The sequence below is a fragment of the Rattus norvegicus genome, chromosome 2 (genome assembly GCF_036323735.1).
Source record: "Rattus norvegicus strain BN/NHsdMcwi chromosome 2, GRCr8, whole genome shotgun sequence".
Classification (NCBI taxonomy): domain Eukaryota; kingdom Metazoa; phylum Chordata; class Mammalia; order Rodentia; family Muridae; genus Rattus; species Rattus norvegicus.
The window spans coordinates 96376988-96396519 of NC_086020.1; the positions used below are offsets into that span (position 1 = coordinate 96376988).

The 19532-nt window shown below is 41.2% G+C and overlaps 1 protein-coding gene across 2 annotated transcripts in view; it reads right to left on the reverse strand.

The window, feature by feature from the left end:
- The window catches only part of Pkia (cAMP-dependent protein kinase inhibitor alpha), a 74779-nt gene extending 70807 nt beyond the window's left edge, over positions 1-3972 (reverse strand). The window contains exon 1 of one of the 2 annotated variants that reach the window (XM_006232155.5): positions 3817-3972. The gene's annotated coding sequence lies outside the window, so the exon portion shown is untranslated. The remainder of the gene's footprint in view (positions 1-3816) is intronic. The other variant, NM_053772.2, reaches the window with a different exon arrangement.
- Positions 3973-19532: the final 15560 nt, after the last annotated feature.

Here is a 19532-nt window from a genome sequence, read left to right on the forward strand (position 1 = left end):
GCACAGTTGGTTGAGGTAATACGCTGATTTTAGCCCATGTCCTTCTTGTTGGTCGGTCTGTCTGTCTCTCTCTCTCTCTCTCTCTCTCTCTCTCTCTCTCTCTCTCCCTCCCTCCCTCCCTCCCTCCCTTCCTTCCTTCCTCTCTTTCTTTCTTTCTTTCTTTCTTTCTTTCTTTCTTTCTTTCATGTCTGCTCTTGATAAGGACACAGTGCACATTCACACAATGGTTTAAGACAGAAAGAACTATAGGGATTTAGACAAAGGAGAAGAAAGCATATCTTATCAGAAAAGGCTTCACACAAGAGGCAGTGGCATCTATGGACATACTTCAAAACATGCAGGATGGTTAACTGGTAAAAACGTGGAGGTCTAATATCAGGAGGAAGGCACCGGAAGTGAGTTTATGTTTAGCTGGCATGGATGAGCTTCAGAGGGTTAGAGAGAAGTCGGATGAGCGATCACCCTGTGTGTTAGGGATTAGTTATCATAACTACAGAAAGGAGGGAAGTATTGGAGAGCTTTATCAATCAAGGCACCACTGGTAATGTTCAAAGTAGCTTTTGGCGTTGGTTTAAGGCAGGGTCTCATACTTTCACCCAGAGTAGACCAGAGTTCTAATATGATCCCATTTTCCCTACTCAGTCACAGTGGAGGCACTGGATAAAAAAAGATATGACATTTCTTCCTCTGTCTTTTCTGTTCTTCATCATTTCTATGTAAGGCTGTCTCAGTGGCAGCTACTGGCAGCAGTGAAACACCACTCATACTCCTTTGTCATGAGGAGTCACCTCTGATCTCTCAATTGGTGCCTGCCAAGCTTCTGATAATCCTGCCCACTCAACACACAATGTTTCTGTGGTTGGAAAGCAACTGACTGGCATAAATTCCATCTTGTCAGACCTACATGAACACTTGCAGCTCATTTAACACTTGATCCCGTGAACCATTCCATTCTCTATCCCTCCTTCATTTCTGATCACCAGCTAATCAACTAACTCTCTCTCGCTCTCTCTTCGTCTCCCTCTCTCAACATGTGGACTAAAGGAAACATGATAAAAACTCGATCTCAGTGAAAGCACCATCTATGTGAGTGTGTGTGAGAGCATGTGTGTCTCTGTGTGTGTTCCTGTGTATGTATATGTATCTGTATATATGTGTACATGTGTGTGCATATGTGTGTGCATGTGCAAATGGGTGTTTTCCTGTGTATGTGTGAATATGTGTGTATGTTCCTTGTGTATGTGTGTGCATGTGTGTATGTATGCATGTTTCTCTGTATATGTGTGAATATGCATACATGTGTGCATGTTTCTGTGCATGTACATATGTATATGTGTGTGCACATGTATATATGTGAGTACATGCAAATGTTTATGTGTGTGTATATGTGTGAATGTATGTATGTATGTGCATGTACATGTGTGAGTGTAAATATGTGTGTATGTATGTGTATGTGTGTACATGTGTATGTGTATGCACATTTGTTTGTGGACACATATACACATCTCTGCTTAGAGCTCTGAACTTATATTTCTCAAAATAGTTTAAACACAACCATGTTCATATCAGGAGTTCTCATGTGTCACCTCCTCCCCAGTTGTGCCTGAATGAAATGGATGTCTTTAGGTGCCTTTAACTCAGGCCTTCACATGGTGGATTAGTTTCGCCTGTGAAAACATTGGCAGGCATCCTGCCAGCTCGCTAAGCAGCGTCCCCTTGATCCTGAAGCAATTTCTTGCCAGATATTTCAGTTTTCTTAGAAAGCAAATAACACAGCCTTGAATTTTTAGCCACCATCAGGATGGTCTCAGGCATCTCTCTTTTAACCAAATCATATAGCTCTTGTTTGTGTTCCTGTAGGATCAAGTGATCATTACATAATTGCCAATTTATTAAAAATAATAATAGACATGTATATATAAACATTAGTTATTTTTCAGAAAAAGAATTGATTTGTTACGTATTTTAAAATTAAGGACAGTGAGGAAGTGAGGACTTTTACAACCTTATTCTTTGTTTCTTTCATTAGAAAATGTGATTGAATCAAAACGATAGAATCTCAAGTGTTTAAAACGTGAAACAAAAACATATTCAAGATGCAGTCAACAATAAACACACAGAGAAATGACCCCAGTTCCTGAAAACCTCAGAGCCAGTTCCTGGGGTGGTCTATTTCATGGTGGGAAACTCCTCCTTCTGCCCAGCTAATGAAGGTGGAGACAAAGGGGCAAACTCAGATCTTCCTAGAGAGAATGTCACCAAAGAGAATTTGTAATTATAAAAGTAACAGCAGCACACCTAGTGAACACAGTAGAATTAGCCCGGCAGCAGAGAATCGGTGGGTAACACTGGAAGAGGTGATAGGTGTCATGTCTAGGTTAAAGTCCCTCCTGGGTTTCTCTGCTTTACCTTGACTGACTAAAACGGCATGGCTGTTGAGTCGAACAGCCTTTCCAATTTCAAGCATGGAGAGACGACGGCTCTTCTCCTATATGGAATGTTGGCTCATATGCTCCATACAATCCTCCTTCCCGAAACTGCTCTCTTGTTTAGGCACACATTTTCAGCACCCGAAACAGCCATCTTAACTGCTTCATATTACTCAGACTTATGTCCCCAGCTGAGAATAAGGACTTGAGCTGGGAGTGGGGGGTTGTGGGTGGGGAAGTTCATGTGTGAGGGTATGAGGGTCCTGTACATGAGGAGACAAACCTGGGGATGCTCAGATAATCCAAGCTTGGGATTGGGCAGATTCCCAGGCTTTCTGTCTGCCAATGGGAAAGTCCCAGTTTGAGGTTATTGAGGAATCCTGGGGCATACCCACTACTCGGTTTTTGGAACCGTTACCCCAAACTCTGACAGCTAATTTCTTACACCTCGGCTGAACTAGAAATATTTAAAAGAACTGGAGAGACTGTTGTTCAGTTTTTCTGTACCCATGTATGCAGAGAGCAGCCCGCACAACCCAATGTATTCTGTTATTCCACTCAAGCAAGCCTTTCGTTAGCCAACCAGGGTGACGACGTGATGGCAAGAAAAGCACTTAAAGAAAACCATGTCGGTCCTGAGCTGAAAGCAGGACATTTTATTTCAAATGCACAACTACAGACGGTATGTTAAGGGAATACCCAATAAGGAAGTCTGTGTGAGGCAATGCCCTTGTTGGGTCCTTGATGAAGTCAGTCATGGACGTGAAGAAGGTAAAGAGATTATGAGATACAGCATCTCTGAAACTCAATGAGCAGCGGATTGACAGGAAAGATGTAAAATAAAGGGAAAAGTTGCCAAGTGCAGCCCACATCAAGCAGAACTCGGGAGGGGAGAGAAGTTTTCCTTACACCCTGACTCCCAAAGGCACTGTATTGAAGCAAGCAGGTGTCATGACATTGAGATGAGAAAAGAAACACCCTGGTATCACACCAGGGATGGCAGAGAAGCAAGGAGGACATGGAGTGGAGAACTGCTTTCAAGGACACGCGTCTCCCAAACCAGGGAATGATTGAGGGAAAGTAGAAGACACAAAGGTTAAATGGGCATTCAGACGGTTTTACATTTCTAATACTCATCAGTATCTAAACCAACCTGCTACGGAAATGGCTGATCACCTTTAAGAGCTGGAGTCTAAAAAGCCCCTTTGTTTCATCGGAACACCTCTTTTCCCGTCTCAGTTCAAGGCTAATCAACCTTTCACTCCCTTGCTCCATTTCCCACAGCAGAATGCAGCGGGGATAGACCTTCTTTCCCGGGTCCTACAAAGCTGGTCCCCAACCAGGCGGAGAGCTGGCTCGGATCCGATAGCGCGGACCAGCGACTTACCTTCGGGATGGAGAGGCGCGTCCCGGCTGCCCCCGGCAGCAGTCCCGCCCGCCCGGCCGCGTGTGCTGGGCTCTCTGGGCTCGCAAGGCCCCCGCCCCACCTGCAGCTGCAGCCTCGGCTGGCTACTCCAAGCCGGCTGCATGAAGTCATCGCCAGCCGGAGCAGCACATTGCTTGCGATCCGCGGGGGGGAGACTCGCCTCTTTGGTTTCCAGGAACTGAGTCTGCCAGCTGCACCCGAAAGACGCTGCTCCCCAGGATGGAGTTTGATTTTCTCTGACCGATTTTACACCCGCGGCATTACCGGATTGTGCAACAAAACAGAAAGGGCAGACAGACTTCCTTTGCAGAGCATCCTTGCTCTCTGTGCTCCCCTGTCACTGCGGCTGCATGGATAGCTCCATCTGAATGTGTGGGTTTCCCACCCTCTCCATCTTCCTTATCAGTACTGTTCATTTCGCCGAATTTGAGGATGATTGTCTATTGAGATAAACAGTCAAATATTCCGAAAACATTAAAATGGGCATCCGGTCTTTTTACAAACCCTCAAAACACGATTCATTTGCTTTTAACACACACACACACACACACACACACACACACACACACACACACACACAAGCAAACAGTAAAAACAGGTATGAACGCTGAATGCTGTGGACCTCTCCTTTTCTTGCTATTGTGATAGAATGGGGTTCTTCCAACCCAGTGAAGAGAGGGAAAACAGAGAAATCACCCAAGGACATGGAGAGGGGTCATGTCAGGATTTTAGAGCTGTTTGCTAGTGGACAGATAGATGTGCTTCCCACCTTTCTCCCAAGCGCCTTGCACCCCACAGCCCTCGCTTTTTATCCAGACTGCCTTGATGAAAGCGATAATCTTTGAAAAACCAAGAGGCAAATTTCACATCTGCAGATGGCTGAACTCCCAACGGATTTCTCAGAATTTCCCTAGGGGACAAACTAAGCATGGATGCACACAAGCCTCTTGTCCTTGCTTGTTTAAATTGGCGCCAGCTATTAAGGTTGTTATCTCTCCCTCCAAGCTTCCCCTTTTGCTTCCTTCCAAGTTACTGACTAAACCAACGGTTTAGGGATTTGGTAGTGTAAAGGGCAAAGGGCAGTTTAGGATTTTCTCTTTTTGGTGCTTTTCCAAGAAAGTCATTTCCAAGCAGGGAGTTTCCTTATCACTAGCGTTCTGCAGGGTGATATTCCTCATTCCTTGTATCTTGGCCTTCCTCCTGAGCATCATTGGAGGTTGGCAGTATTACCTTGGGAATCTGTCCAGCATCTTGCACTGACTTGCATAAGGGCAAAAAAGAAACGCAAAGAAAAACCTTTCGACCCCTCTATCAATTCCAGAGCAGAGGCAGTAGTGGAGCCACCAGAATTAACACAAAACAAAATTAATAATTCTGAGTTTTGGGTGCAGGATGTATGCACTTGAAATGTGGGACAGTGCTCAGTGCATCTCTGGGACTTGTTTTCATAAGATTAAACTCTTCATCCAATCACACATGTCTGATTTCTTAACTTGCATCGTAGAGGTATATGCCTCTAGGTCACAATTGCAGAATAAAGCTGAGAAATAACATCTTTAGTCTCACTAATATGTAGCTGACACTAACATTGGATGTGTGCTTTAAACAGAAATGTGGGAAGAAACCACAATAACGGTGTGGTGGTTTGAATAGGTACAACCCCCAGAGTCTCATGCATTGGTCCATACAGAGTGGCACTATTGGGAGGTGTGTCCTTGTTGGAGTGGGCATGGCCTTGTTATAGGGAGAGTTTTACTATGGAGGCCACCTTTGGGATCAGTCACCTTCTGCTGCCTTCAGATCAAGATACAGAACCTCTGCTCCTCTAGCACAGCGTCTGCCTGCACACTGCCATGCTTCCCACCATGAGGATAATAGACTAAACCTCTGACACTGTAAGCCAGCCCTAACTAATGATTTTCTTTATAAGATTTGCCTTGGTCATACTCTCTTCACAGCAATGAAAGCCTGTTATCACTAGCAGAAATAATAAATAATCGCTCAATGTATTTTTATAGCTATATCAATATATTGGTACTTTTCAGTCTTTAAAAGATGCCACTTTTTTTTAGCACAGGGTTGATGTGTAGGTGAACTGAGGAATTAGTCCAGATTTCCATACATCCTACTCCCAAGATGCTCTACCCTGAACATGACACAGGAATGCATCAGCTTCCTTACAATTAATAAGGACACTCAGGCATTGACTAAGGGCTGCCGTTATACAGGCTTCTCTAGTTCTTGTAGTGACTTCGACTCTTTACTACACCTCTGTCCAAGGTGCTACATTCTACTCACCTGTTAAGTCTCTTATGATTAGTCCCAGCTAACTCTCAGTTTCCTGGGGTTATGAGTACTGTGACCATAGAGGTGAAGTGTCTTTAGCACTGTTATCTCAAGACTACACATTGCCACAATGATATGACTGTTGGTATTCACCTTGATGAGCTGACAGAGACAGTCAGGTCTGTTGTCAAGTTGTAAAACCCGTCACTACTGTTGGAAAATAGTCACCATGTGAAGGCCAACCATATAGGGAGCTGTGTTCAACCTATGTGAAGACTCTGTGCATAAACAGTGAGTATGTGGGAATCCCCTCCAGATTAACTTTATCTGTGTGTCTTCATGTATCATTTAATCCAATTGGTTAATGGAGATATGGACTTTATGATTTTGGTAATAGTCTAATGTTTCCTTATTTATAGTTTAAAATATTCCATTGAGAGCCTTGTCAGCAGGTGGCTGTATTCGTCTATACTACCCGTCTCCTGTGTTCTTGTGTTTAACGATTCTTTACTGTTAGTCACATTGTGTGTGAAAAATTCCTTGGGTTTTCAAATTGTTCCAGGCTCAGAACTGCCTAGAACCGCAATTGGTCATTTCTTCAAGGAGCCCTATTTCCATTTTTTGAAGAATGGTAACAGAGACTGAACTACAGACACCAAGTTTGTTTCCAGGCAGTGGTGTCTTAATTAGGCCATCCATGCAAAAGAGTAAAGTCTGTGTATGTGTACTAACTGTGTGTATACATACCAATAAACATTTCTGTATGTACCATGTACATGTGTCTAAATGTCTATAAACTAATTGAGACATACGAATGTCTCAGATTACTCTGTTCTCATAATGATCATTGTAACCTATTCCCTTGCTTTCTTGTGCATGCCCATTCCAACACTGAGAGATATGATGCTACCATCTACTGTTATATATTTAACTGTTGAGTTCCAGGGTGGCATTACATATAACAGTCTTAGAATTATTAATTTATATCTCTAAGTCTTAATGTGTATAGCTTAATACACTTTGATATAACTCAAAACACTTAAATGCTACTACTATATGTGGGATTTTTGTTTATTTTTGCACAGGATCTCTCTACTTGGCACTGAGTCTCTGGGATCCATTTATTTGGACACTGCTGGTGTTGAAGTCTCAGAGACCTTTTTGCCTCTGCCTTCTTAGTGCTAGGATTAAAGGTGCACATCACCATTCCTGATTCTACTAAATGCTGCTGACAGATACTCAATAACTGCTCATTTCTCTACCATGATACTGTTTCTTAAATACTTTGGCTACTGTACTTAAAAGTTAGTAGCTTTCTCTATAATTGTATAATTTATAGCTGAGATGATAGCTTTGATGGAAAATAAGATACAAACTCAATGGGGAAAAGGGTATGTGTGAAGAGCTCCAAAAATCAGAGATGATTTTTGCAAAGGTTTTTACAGCCTGACTTTGTTCTCTCTCTCTCTCTCTCTCTCTCTCTCTCTCTCTCTCTCTCTCTCTCTCTCTCTGTGTGTGTGTGTGTGTGTGTGTGTGTGTTTCTGTCTCTATCTCGCCCTTTTCCCATCTCTCTGTTCCCATCTGTGAGTGGAGGTGCTTTTTGTGTTATAAACATGAAATTCTAGAAAAAAATTTCTGGTTTTGTCTTCAATCTCTACATTTTCCTGAGGCAGTGGGATCTTGGTATTGTCTGTTGGATACTGTCCTGTAAGGGAGCTTCTGGGGGTATTCCCATCTCTGCTTCCTATCTTGCTTAGGAGAACTGAGGTCAGGTATAATATCCTGCCCTTCTTTATCTGGTTTCTGGAGACCTGTATTCTGATCCTTACCTTGGAGAGGCAAGAACAAGTTTTCTCCATAGGGCCAGACATTATTTATTTATTTATTTATTTATTTATTTATTTATCCATTTGTTTATTTATTTATCCATTTGTTTGTTTGTTTATTTATTTATTTAAAGAAATGTAATGAGTGTGCAGACGCTGCCAAAGAAAAGACAAAAGTAGGCATTAAGTGGTAGGATTTAATGCTTCCATACAACAGCAGGGTGAGAGGTTCAGGGAAATAGACGTCAAAAAGAAAAATAGATACGAATATATTATCTCAATGCACAGTGTTAACATCTGCGTTCTTGAGAATGGGCACTCACTAAAGTCTATGCAAACCAACCAAAAAACCAGAGCGACATCAAACAGTCACACCCTCAAACAGTCCTCATCTCAAAGGAGTGGGAGAAATTTAATTTGGGACCAAATACAGTAGAACCTAGAAGCACAGATATAGACTACCCAACACCCCATTTGAGCATGGCAATAATTTAATGACGTTGTCTAGTAAGAAGACAATGAATGTCATGAATTGGTGCACTTTTCAAATGCATCAATAGAAACATTCAACAGCTAGGTAAGATGTTTATGCTTTATCAACCTGACAGAATCCACTGGGAAGCAGGAACTTCATATGAAGGATTATCTCCATCAGAATGGTCTGTTCCCTGTCTTCGGGCATTTTTCTATTTGCTGATTGATGTGGGAGAGCCTAGCTCACTATAGGTAGTGACATTTTAGACAGGTGGCCCCAGGACAGAAAAGAAAGCCAGCTGAGCAAGTTAGAGTAAGCCAGTAAGCAGTGCCCTCCAGGGTCCTTGCTTCAGTTCCTGCCTTAGGGTTCTTGCCTTGAGCCCTGGCCTTCTCTGTTCTCTGTGATGGACTTTTAGCTGGCAGTGTAAGCAGACATAGTCCTTTGTCTTCATGTTGATTTTGGTTATTGTGTTTGTCACAGCAACACTAACGTAATTAGGACCCATTGGTTAAAGCAAAGTAGAGAGACTTCAGCTATGGGCCTCTGATGGTATTCTTAGTCTTTTGGTTGATAAAAGGTAGGTGTATGACTGTAAATTTCAAAGGATTTGCCTAATTGTCACAAAGACCTTAGGTCAGATTCAGAGGAAGGCAATGTGATAGCTAAAGACTGCCTCTGGGTTCTGGATTTGCAATGTTCACCTCATAGAAGTTCTGGTCAGTTAATCAAGCCCTATAGAAGCTCGGTAGATGACACACTAGGACCTTCTGTTCATGCCACGTAGTTTCATTTGATTAGTGGGGTGAAAGAGTCCTTTTCATTTGCTTTTACTCTCAGTTTTCAGTGAACTTCATTCTTTAGAAGCTGAACTCCATCTCTTGATTTAGTGGTCAAGGGTCTTTGCTTTCTTTATGATGTCCCTAAATTAGAGATCAAACAGCCTATTGATATCAGCAAGAGACAATGAGAAAGGAGACCTAGAGACTTGACAGCATTCAGAACATCTCCTTGGGGTTAATGGAGTCCATCCAGAAAGATTCATTTATATGCAAATATGTTATCAAAAGGGTAAGCGAGTATTTCATTAGCAGCCATTAACAATTTAACAGACATTAGTTTCTCAGATTTATAATTGAGAAGGACTTGGTCCCAACATCTGTCACTCCATTGACAGCCAGATCTTCTGCTCTCTATACTCCATAGGGGTCCAGGGCGTGTCAGAGACATGGGGTAGAAGAAGATCTGAGGAGTCTATGGAAGTGACTTTAGATGAGACTCATAGCAGTGGGGATTTGGGACTTGAAAATGCCACTTCCTATAATCACCATGACCCCCAGAGGAGGAAAAGGACATTAACCCACCCACAAAACTTAAGCCAAAATTTGTCCTGTCTATAAGAAATGCAAGGACAAAAATGAAACAAAGACTGAGGGAATTGCCCACAAATAATGGACCCAAGTTGAATCTTACTCCATGGGCAAGCACCAATCCCTGACACTGTAAATGATGCAGTTATGCTTGCAGACAGGAGCCTAGCATGACTGTTCTGAGAGGCTCCAGACAGACGCTGACTGAAACAGATGTAGAGATCCACAGCCAAGTGTTGGACAGAGCTTGGGAATTTTCACAAAAATGATTGAAGGCTCAAAGAGGGATAGGAACTCCACAGGAAACTAACAAAGTCAACTAACCTGGGCCCAGAGAGGACCTCAAAGACTGAACAACCAACCAAAGAGCATACACAGGCTGGACTTAGGCTCCCTGCACATATGTAGCAGATGTGCAGCTTGGCTTTCAAGTAGGTCCCCCACATTTGGAGCATGGGCTTACCCTGATTCTGTTGCTTCCCTGTGGAGGCATTCCCTTGGCTGGGCTGCCTTGTCTGGCCTCAATAGGCAAGGATGTGGCTATCCCTGCATAGACTTGATGTGCCTTAGTGGGGTATAAACTCTCGGAAGGAGCTCCACCCTCTCAGAAGAGAAGGGGAAGAGGGATGGTGGGAGAGACTATATGCAGAGGGACTGGGAGGGGTGCAGCGACTGGGATGAAATGTGAACAAGTAAATAATTTAATGGGAGGAAAGGAAGTAAGTGCTTGTGATATTGTTGACTGTAACTATGACTTACTAGAAGGGGACGAGGAAGATACTCACAGCAAAGGTACTTTTACTTATTCACTCTTAATTGCTGGGAATATGGCAAGGTTTTTCATTGTGATTTGCTCTATAGTGTGGCTAGGTCTGGACTGTGACTTGCTTTACAGTGTGGTCAGGTTTTGGTTGTGATTTGCTCTACAGACTACCTCTAATTTTATGATAAGAACTCTACTCTTTTAATAAGGTTAAAAAGAATATTATATGAAATTTAAGTATAGTAAGGCTAAGGGACAGAAACCATTATAGCTATACAGAAGAAATAATGTATTATAAGATACCTAATTCTATGAACTTTTAGAAGAGTTTTATCTAATAATATGAACCAAGGGAGATCAAAATGCCCTGTTTGTCCAAGAGCTCTGATGCAAGTTATAAGACCATTGTCACTTATATGATACTAGGTACTGTTACATCAACACACACAAGCTGATACAAGAGAAATATGGAATTAAAAGGGTAACGAGCCTACAGAGTGTTTTTTCCTTGGCTACCATCTCCTGTCTTCTCTATAATTTTCCCCACATTTTCCTGGTAAGGAGTATCTATATAATACCTATATACCACATTATGAGATTGAAGTTGGAATCTGTGTTTCAATGTGAAATGAGTATTTGCTTAAGTGAAATGCTTAATATTATGTCCAATGGTTCACATATCCAGAAAAGAGCTCAACCTGTTCTATAGGAAGATTTCTGGTGGTTCATTAAAACTAGCATTCTTCGAGTTCTTGTGAAATAGGTCCCATCTACCAGAAGGAATCCTTTCCCTTACCTCTGGCCGAAGGATAGATATAGCACTACCTGAGGCACCTATTGGCACTATTAAAACTCATGCTGGCCTCCAGGCTCCCTTATAAATACCTGTTATACCTTTATCATACTAGCTCTTCTCACGTTCCCCTCTACCATACACTCTATTGAGTTCAGAGGACGCCCTTTCAGTAGCCACTCACTGTGGTGGTTTGAATATGCTTGGCTCAGGGAATGGCACCATTAGGAGGTGTGGTCTTGTTGGAGGAAGTATGTCACTGTTGGGGTGGGCTTTGAGACCTCGCTCCTAGCTGCCTGAAAGACAATCTCTTTTGGATGCCTTCTAAGGGTGAAGGAGCTGAAGGGGTTTGCAACCCCATTAGAACAACAATACCAACCAGCCAGAACTCCAGGGACTAAATCACATCCAAAGAGTATACATGGACAGATCCATTGCTCCAGCTGCATATGTAGCAGAGAATGGCCTTGTTGTACCAATGGGAGGAGGCAGCCCTTGGTCCTGCCAAGGCTAGAACCCCCAGTGTAGGAGAATGTCAGAGCGGAGAGGTGGGAAGAGGTTGATGGTTGGGTAGGGGGACACCCTCACAGAAGAAAGGGGAGGCGGGATGGGATAGGGGTTTTATGGACAGGAAACCGGGAAAGGAGATAACATTTGAAATGTAAATAAAAAATATCCAATTAAAAAAAAAAGAAGAAAGAGAAGGGTAATTGGTTGCTTTCTAATCAAGATGCAGGACTCTCAGCTCCTTCTCCAGCACCTGTCTTCCTGAATGCTGCAGTGAGTCCTGCCATGATGATAATGGACTGAATCTCTGAAGCTGTAAGCCAGCTCCAGTTAAATGTTGTCCTTCATAGGAGTTGCCTTGGTCATGGAGTCTGTTCTGAGTAATGGAAACCCTAACTAAGACACTCACACTTCTTATAAACTGACTATATCCTACTTGTGTTCCCTTACTCTCTCTTGCTTGGTCTACTCTCTCTCTTGTTCTCTTACTCTCTCTACTATTCCCTCCCAGCCTCCTGCTCCCCTGGTCCTGACCATGTCCAATCTGTTGTTCTTTCTCTTTACTCTGCATTCTTCCAGCTGCTCTTGGTGTTTTCTCTCGTGTCTACAATAAAATCTTTAGCAATATTGTGGAGGAGTTATATTGTTGGCAGTTTCTTTACTGGTCTCTCTCAAATATACTTAGAAATGTGATTGGTTGTACAATAGAGAATGATTCTCAAATAAGCTTTAAAAATCATTATAAATTCACGAGTCAAAACACTCTTTGCTTTTTTTTTAAATTAAAGAAGCTATTTAAGGAAAAGTATACTTTAATAATAACTTTTCTTTCATAATAAAGTATTAAATTATATATCTAAAATTTTTATTTTTAATATTTTAATATATATATATATATATATATAATGTACTCCAGTTTCTTTCAAAAACTTCCTTCCATCCCTTCCATCTCTATCAGCACCTTCATTTCATAAAGTTGTTTTTTCATGTTTTGTTTTGCTTTGTGACTCATTGAGTTTAACTTGGGCTGTTTGTGTAAATGTGGGTTTGGAACTATCCATTGATTACCATAGGCTCCCTTGTGAGTGCCCAGTTGAAGACAATGGTGGCTCCTCCCCAGAATCTACCAGTAACAAGCAGTTTATCTGAGCAAGCTAAGGCCCTGTATACCTCATTCATGGTTCTTTAAGACAGGCCAACGACAGCCACCCCAATGCTGCCCACTATCCCAATGCTGTGGGTCATGGTTGTAATGGCTGTGCCATGTTCACAAGAGAGTGTTTCCTGTCTCAACTTCTCCTCACTCTTATATTCTTCGTCTCTCCCTCCCATCCATGCAGTTCCCAGAAACTCAAAAGGGGTAGTATACGTGATGTTGTTAGGGCTGAGTGCCACTTATCCTCACCACCTAGAGTGGTCACAGAAAGATCTGTGCGTCTACTGTGATAATTGAGAAGAGAATTTGATCCCTGGTTAAAGCTGAGAGTAATGTTTAGCTTGATTGGAGTGTCCCATCCGTGTAATTCTTCAGGGAATGGCTGCTTCAAAGACATTAACTACCTCACAATGTTTCATCTGGAATCTTAGCTTATCTCCCCTGACTTCACTGTTGCAGGTAGTTTTAAAACACATGCCTTCGCCTGGGAATGTGACGTCACTAGAATGAAAAGGACCAGAGGAGTGGAGTCATAATTAAAATCAGAATTGGAGGGGTTGGGGATTTAGCTCAGTGGTAGAGGGCTTGCTTAGTAAGTGCAAGGCCCCGGGTTTGGTCCTCAGCTCCGGAAAAAAAATCAGAATTGGAAACAGAAAAAGGTTTTTCACTTGTTTGTTTGTAGGTGGACATTTTTGCATGCTGATGAGAACATCTAGTGCAGAGGAAAGTACGGACTCAGCAGGCAAAAAAGCACTCTCTAGGAAAGAACCTCTCTCTCTCTCTCTCTCTCTGTGTGTGTGTGTGTGTGTGTGTGTGTGTGTGTGTGTGTGTGTGTGTGTGTGAGGGGGAGTCATGGAAAGAGATCCAGTGAATAGAATTGGATTTGACTTTGGATTAGTGCACAAACATTCATTTCCTCTCAAATGAGGAAAGACTCCAGAGCAGGCAGTATCCGACGGGCCCAGACTTGTCAGTGGACTTGGTGCTTGTAAAACTTGGAGTCTGCGTAAAGCTTGGAGACTCATCTCTGTTCCCCAGGATCAAAAGAAAGGCTGAAACTTCTGAGGGTGAAACATTTGTGAGCCAAGAGGAGATCTGTAGTAGGCCAGGGGGAAGGAACTGATCTGCGTTTAGAGTTTGTCAGGGTTGTTGATTATAAATCTAAACATGACTAATTGTCAAAGGTATCAGCCAGGGTTTCTCCAGCTCCACTTGTCTATTTAGCAGAGCTGCTCTGTTGGCTTAGGGTCTCTTCCACAGAGTTTGCCTGGCTACTGTATGCAGAGTCAGTGTAACAAATTCCTCCCAAGGTGGACAACTTTAAGACTTTGGGTCATTCTTTTTTTTTTCTTTTTTCTTTTTTTCGGAGCTGGGGACTGAACCCAGGGCCTTGCGCTTGCTAGGCAAGCGCTCTACCACTGAGCTAAATCCCTAACCCCCGACTTTGGGTCATTCTTTAAGCGCCACACTAATCTTCCCTTTGTTCTAACTTTATGTAAGACCACAAAAAAATGACAATTTTGGCCCCTACTGACATGCCAAACCAAATAGTTGACCCTTGTTTTAGCTGCCTTTAAGATTTGACACAGCCTGCAGTCAGATTGGTCTTCCAGTCTTGATCGCTCCTTAGTGCAGGAGAGCTCTGCTCACTGTCACCTGCCCTGCCATTCCCTGGGGAGCTGACTGCTGCATAAGAAAGCTAAAGCTTGTAGTTTCAAGGGAACCCGCACACAGTGATCTAAATGGATTTTGCTTCAGATTCTTAAAAATTTCTGCCTTGATTTCCATTGGTGATGAAATGTAACTGATGAGGAGGACCCTTTCATCCCCTAATTTGCTTTTTGTCTTAGTTTTATTCACAGCAACCAAATGGAAGCCAGAACACCCTGTTACCTAGAAATTCCTCATGATGACTTCCTAAACCAACGATTTCTTCTTGGATGAAGGATGACTTCTTAGTAAAATCTTTCTGAAATGCTTTATTTAACAACTTTTAGTGATAGATATATTCATACTATAATTTGATAGTTATAATTGTATACACACACTGAAATATCACACTATTTAAGTGTACTCATAAGTATGTACAATTAAAACTAACTTTGAAAAATCATCTGCACAGAAGTAAGCATAGCAGGCTTGCAGTGTTTTCTAATTATTGCGCTTCTCTAATTATACCCAAGACTTTTTCACACTTGATGGATGATTTTATGTGAATTTTCTGTGGCTCTAGAACTAAAAATACAAACCAAAGTTAACAAACATTTAACCTTCGAAGATCAGCACTGCCATTGTTTTCTTCCTAATGCAGATTCAGTGCTGTTTCTGGCTACACCCTTGTTCACTGACAGAAACCTGGTTTATTATGCTGGGTGGGGCTCCAGTCTATGTGAAATCCAATTTCGCCCTCTTGTGACTAAAGCTCGAAATGTCAACCTGAAGATAACTTTCCCTTCAGCCCAGACCCCAGCCCACTCCATGTCCTTTATATGGTTTTTTTTTCTCTTTTTTAAATTTAATGTGCAAATGTTGTGTTCAATGTTAGTGACAAAGAAATGCTGCAACCAATAATATAGGTTTATGTTACTTAGCACTCTACCCTCTTCCTTAGCTTGAGATTATGTTAGGGACCACACTTTGGCTGACTGTGAAAGGTGACACTCAAGGCCATTCATTTTATTTCTTTTATATTATTTTGATCTGTCCTGAACTGCTTTGTCCTAACCCATCTATGTCCTATCCTGTCCTATCCTGTCTTATCCTGCCTATCCTGTCCTATCGTGTCTTATCCTGCCCTATCCTCTTCTATCCTGTCTTATCCTGCCCTATTCTATTCTATTCTTATTTTATGTCTATAACTTAGAACTTTACACATATTAAGTAATTGCTTAATCCCTAATATAAACTTCAAATGTGAAAGAGCACAATGTCAGAAGAGAATTTGTCTCACTGTCACTTAATCACTAAAACAAAAGGCAGATTTTCACTGGTTAATTTTCACTCGTTGGGATGCGTATAGATATGGAAAGCCATCGAGAGATGGCATCAGCACACAGCAGCATCTGGCCTTAGAGTAACCAATCTCTATACCATTAAGGAAAGGAGAAACTTCATTATGCTTACCTACACCTTTATGACTTGGTATCTAGGAAACATGCTAAGGAATACTATAACAATCTTTCTTCTTTATCTACTAATATACTTATTTGAAAAGTCTCTTGAGCATCTCCCATGTGATTGGCACCATTTTAAGTTGCGACACTTACTTTCTTTATAAAACACTTGTATGGAGACAAGCGTTGCCATAGATTTGCAAGTTTGCTGAAGACATGAGTACATAGTGGGCATTTTAAGTTCTCTCAGAAGCGAGCAACTGGGCTGTTTTTAAATATATTTACTTATGCAGTAGAAGTATGGGCAAAGGGAGCTCAGCACAGAAAGCCAAGTTCAGAGGCATATTTGACATACTTGTAGAGCTTTTAGACGTAATTGTTGGTAATCTGTTCATCACTCATGCTGTAATTACCACATTGATCATGAATACTTGTTGCTATGTGATCTAAAAACTTTTAGTATAGTTATCTACATCTTCTCTCCCATCAACTTCATGAATTCAGTGCTGGAATTGTTCTCATTTAGCATGTAAGAACACAAAACTGTTGAAATGCTATGATTTGTGAGGGGATTTCAGTGTCATGGTCATGTTGAATATCTGTAGTTTATTGGCAAGAGCTAAATATTGACTAAAATAGTAATCTTTTTAAGAGTAGCTCACAAAGCAGCTTATAGGTTGCTGAGTGTGCTTAAAGTAACCATAAGTGTAAAAAAAGAAACATGCAGCTAATAAAGAATATATTATATATAAATATTGCCTTAGAAGGGCTTTTTAAAAGTTCAAGTACCTTACTTCGTAGTAAGTTATTAAATATTGTGGATAGCAGCAATGGAGACTCTGTCATAGAACATGGAGATGGAAAGGATGCATGGAAAGAAACTGCAGCTGGGTGGCAAACCATGGTGAATAAATATCAGGAGGTTGGGAACAGAGTTTGAATTTTCTACATATAAAACCATAAATGGTGCTTCCTAGGTTTCAACATAAACATTTGACAAATGAACTGTGATGCAGAGATAAATCAAATTTATATGTCTATAATTCAAAATGCCAGAAAATAAATAAACAAACTAGGAAGAGATGAGATGAGGCAAGACACGACTCGAGGGCATCAGGGTCAGCTAAGGGATAGGTTCCATGAGAAACGATAGAGTCGCTGCACATGGAATGGAGAGATCAATGGGCAGGTTTAATCTATAAAACAGTCAACATTTAAACAATTAGAAAATTTCAACAGAAGATACACTGCATCTTAAAATTAAAACCTCTTTGTGTCTGAGTGCTTTAAGTAGAAATTGATTTTAAAATTGAAAAAGTGCACTCTTAGGGTCTTCTAAGTGAGGGTGGTCTATGGCATTATCGGTTTCTGGCTTCATAAGTTTGCACCTCACTTGTAATAGTCATTATGTTGCCTGGACTAGCCCAGTTTTATTGTTTGCCAGTGCATACATTATGAGTGTGAGAAGTGAACATCCCTAATTCTTATCCTTCATGTCAAATTTCTAATATTCCTAAGCCAAGTATTTTTCTTCCTAAGGAAATTTAAGAGGCTCCAAAGACAATGACCACACAAGACTCAGGAAATCTTTACCTAACTTTGCCGAGTGTTAACATTTTATATGACCATGGTAAATTATTGAAGTCAAAATGGGGCAAGGCAACAGAATGGGAATATCTCTTCCATTACAAGGGACTGGAAATGTTGTTGGCCCTCACAGCCAGTAAGGAGGACATCTTGGTTCCCTTGAGTCTTTACTTCACTGTAACTTGGGCCATTTGTTTAATCTGACTTTGAGAGAACAAGGTAACGACTTGCCTTTCACTTCACATGTATCCAGCTTGTACAACTGAGGTTAACTAGCATATACTTGCTTGTAACCTGAATGCATGCACTTTTTCATGCAAGAAGTAAAACATGTATAGAATTTGCTGAAAGCAGTAAAATAAAAGTTGAAACAATCTTGTAGAATGAGTTTCCAATAAATGATGACCATGACATTTGGATATTGCTTGATGAACCAGGATGTTTTTAAATCTTGTTTGTTACCTGGGTCAGTTGGACTCGGTAACTTAATCCCCAGTAAAATTCTAATTTTAAGATTTCTGTACATTCTCCCTTAATCCTCCCTCCATCGAATGCTTTATGTGCTGTTCCATGAATACAGAGCAAAGCTCTTTATTAGGGACACACACACACACACACACACACACACACACACACACACACTCACAACACAGCCTTTGGGCAAGCATAATTTCATACAACAGAAAGGAACATGGAATACAGAATTCTAATTTGGATTTGCTTTTGGTGTAATGACACCAGGGGGATGTGCTTTTACTTCTTACTTTAATTCAACCCTGAAGCATTATCACTAACTCAGAGCTTAATTTTAGTTCCTTCAAACTGGCTACGTTTAGGTGTCTCATATGAAAAGTAAGGGCGGAATGTGTGAGGCTATGCGAAGAATCTTTAACATGTTTAGTCCATGCACTAAAAGATTAACATTGCTGTAAAATTCGTGACTAATTTATGTTAACACACTGTGAATTGTTTCCTGATGCAAGTCCAGGATCACTTACTGAAGTGAATAGATTTATTTCTTTATGTTTGCACATCTAGGATCTCTTATCATTTTTATGGCATTTTACGTGTGGGTTATGTAGTATGCCCTTCATGATTAGGCTTTTGAATTCTTGCGGAGAGCCAAGGTCGTACAGTTGAGGTTATGTGAACAGCACTGTAGTCTCTTGTGCTTCTTCGTGTGCCGTGGCATGGAGTATGAGAAATCTTTCCTTCGTTCAGCGACACTAACTTTGATAGTTGTGAAATAACAGTATTTGCATGCACTAGGCCTTTCAGGAGTCTGTAATTTCAGATTGCTCACGTAATTCATTTCAACCTTCATTTTCTCCACACCAATTTTAGCTCTATCAATAATGTCTGTCATCCGGAGCTGCTGTGATACATCACAGATGTCCCATTATTACCCAAGTCACTCCTTTTACAGCTATTAATTACCCATTAACTCCTCAGAGGGGCTGTCTCTCTTCTCACACCATTATGTCATGTCCATGTGGAGTCTGCATACTCATTTAATTTACTGGGATCTACCTTACTAGTGTTATCAATCACGCTGTTGCTTATGTTGTTCAGTATTCATGCGCTTCTTCCCATCTCCTTCAGTGTAACTGTAAGGTTATTTGAAGTTGAGTTCATTGACAAAGTGTGTGATACATTTTATATGTGTTAGAATCTTGATCTGTTTGTTATGTAAACATTTCCATTCAGTTTTCATGTCTTCCTGTGGCTAATCATTCTCCTAACTCTTTGGTTTACTCTTTGTGCGTGACTTTCTGTATAACTGAGCAGACATATGTGCATTTTG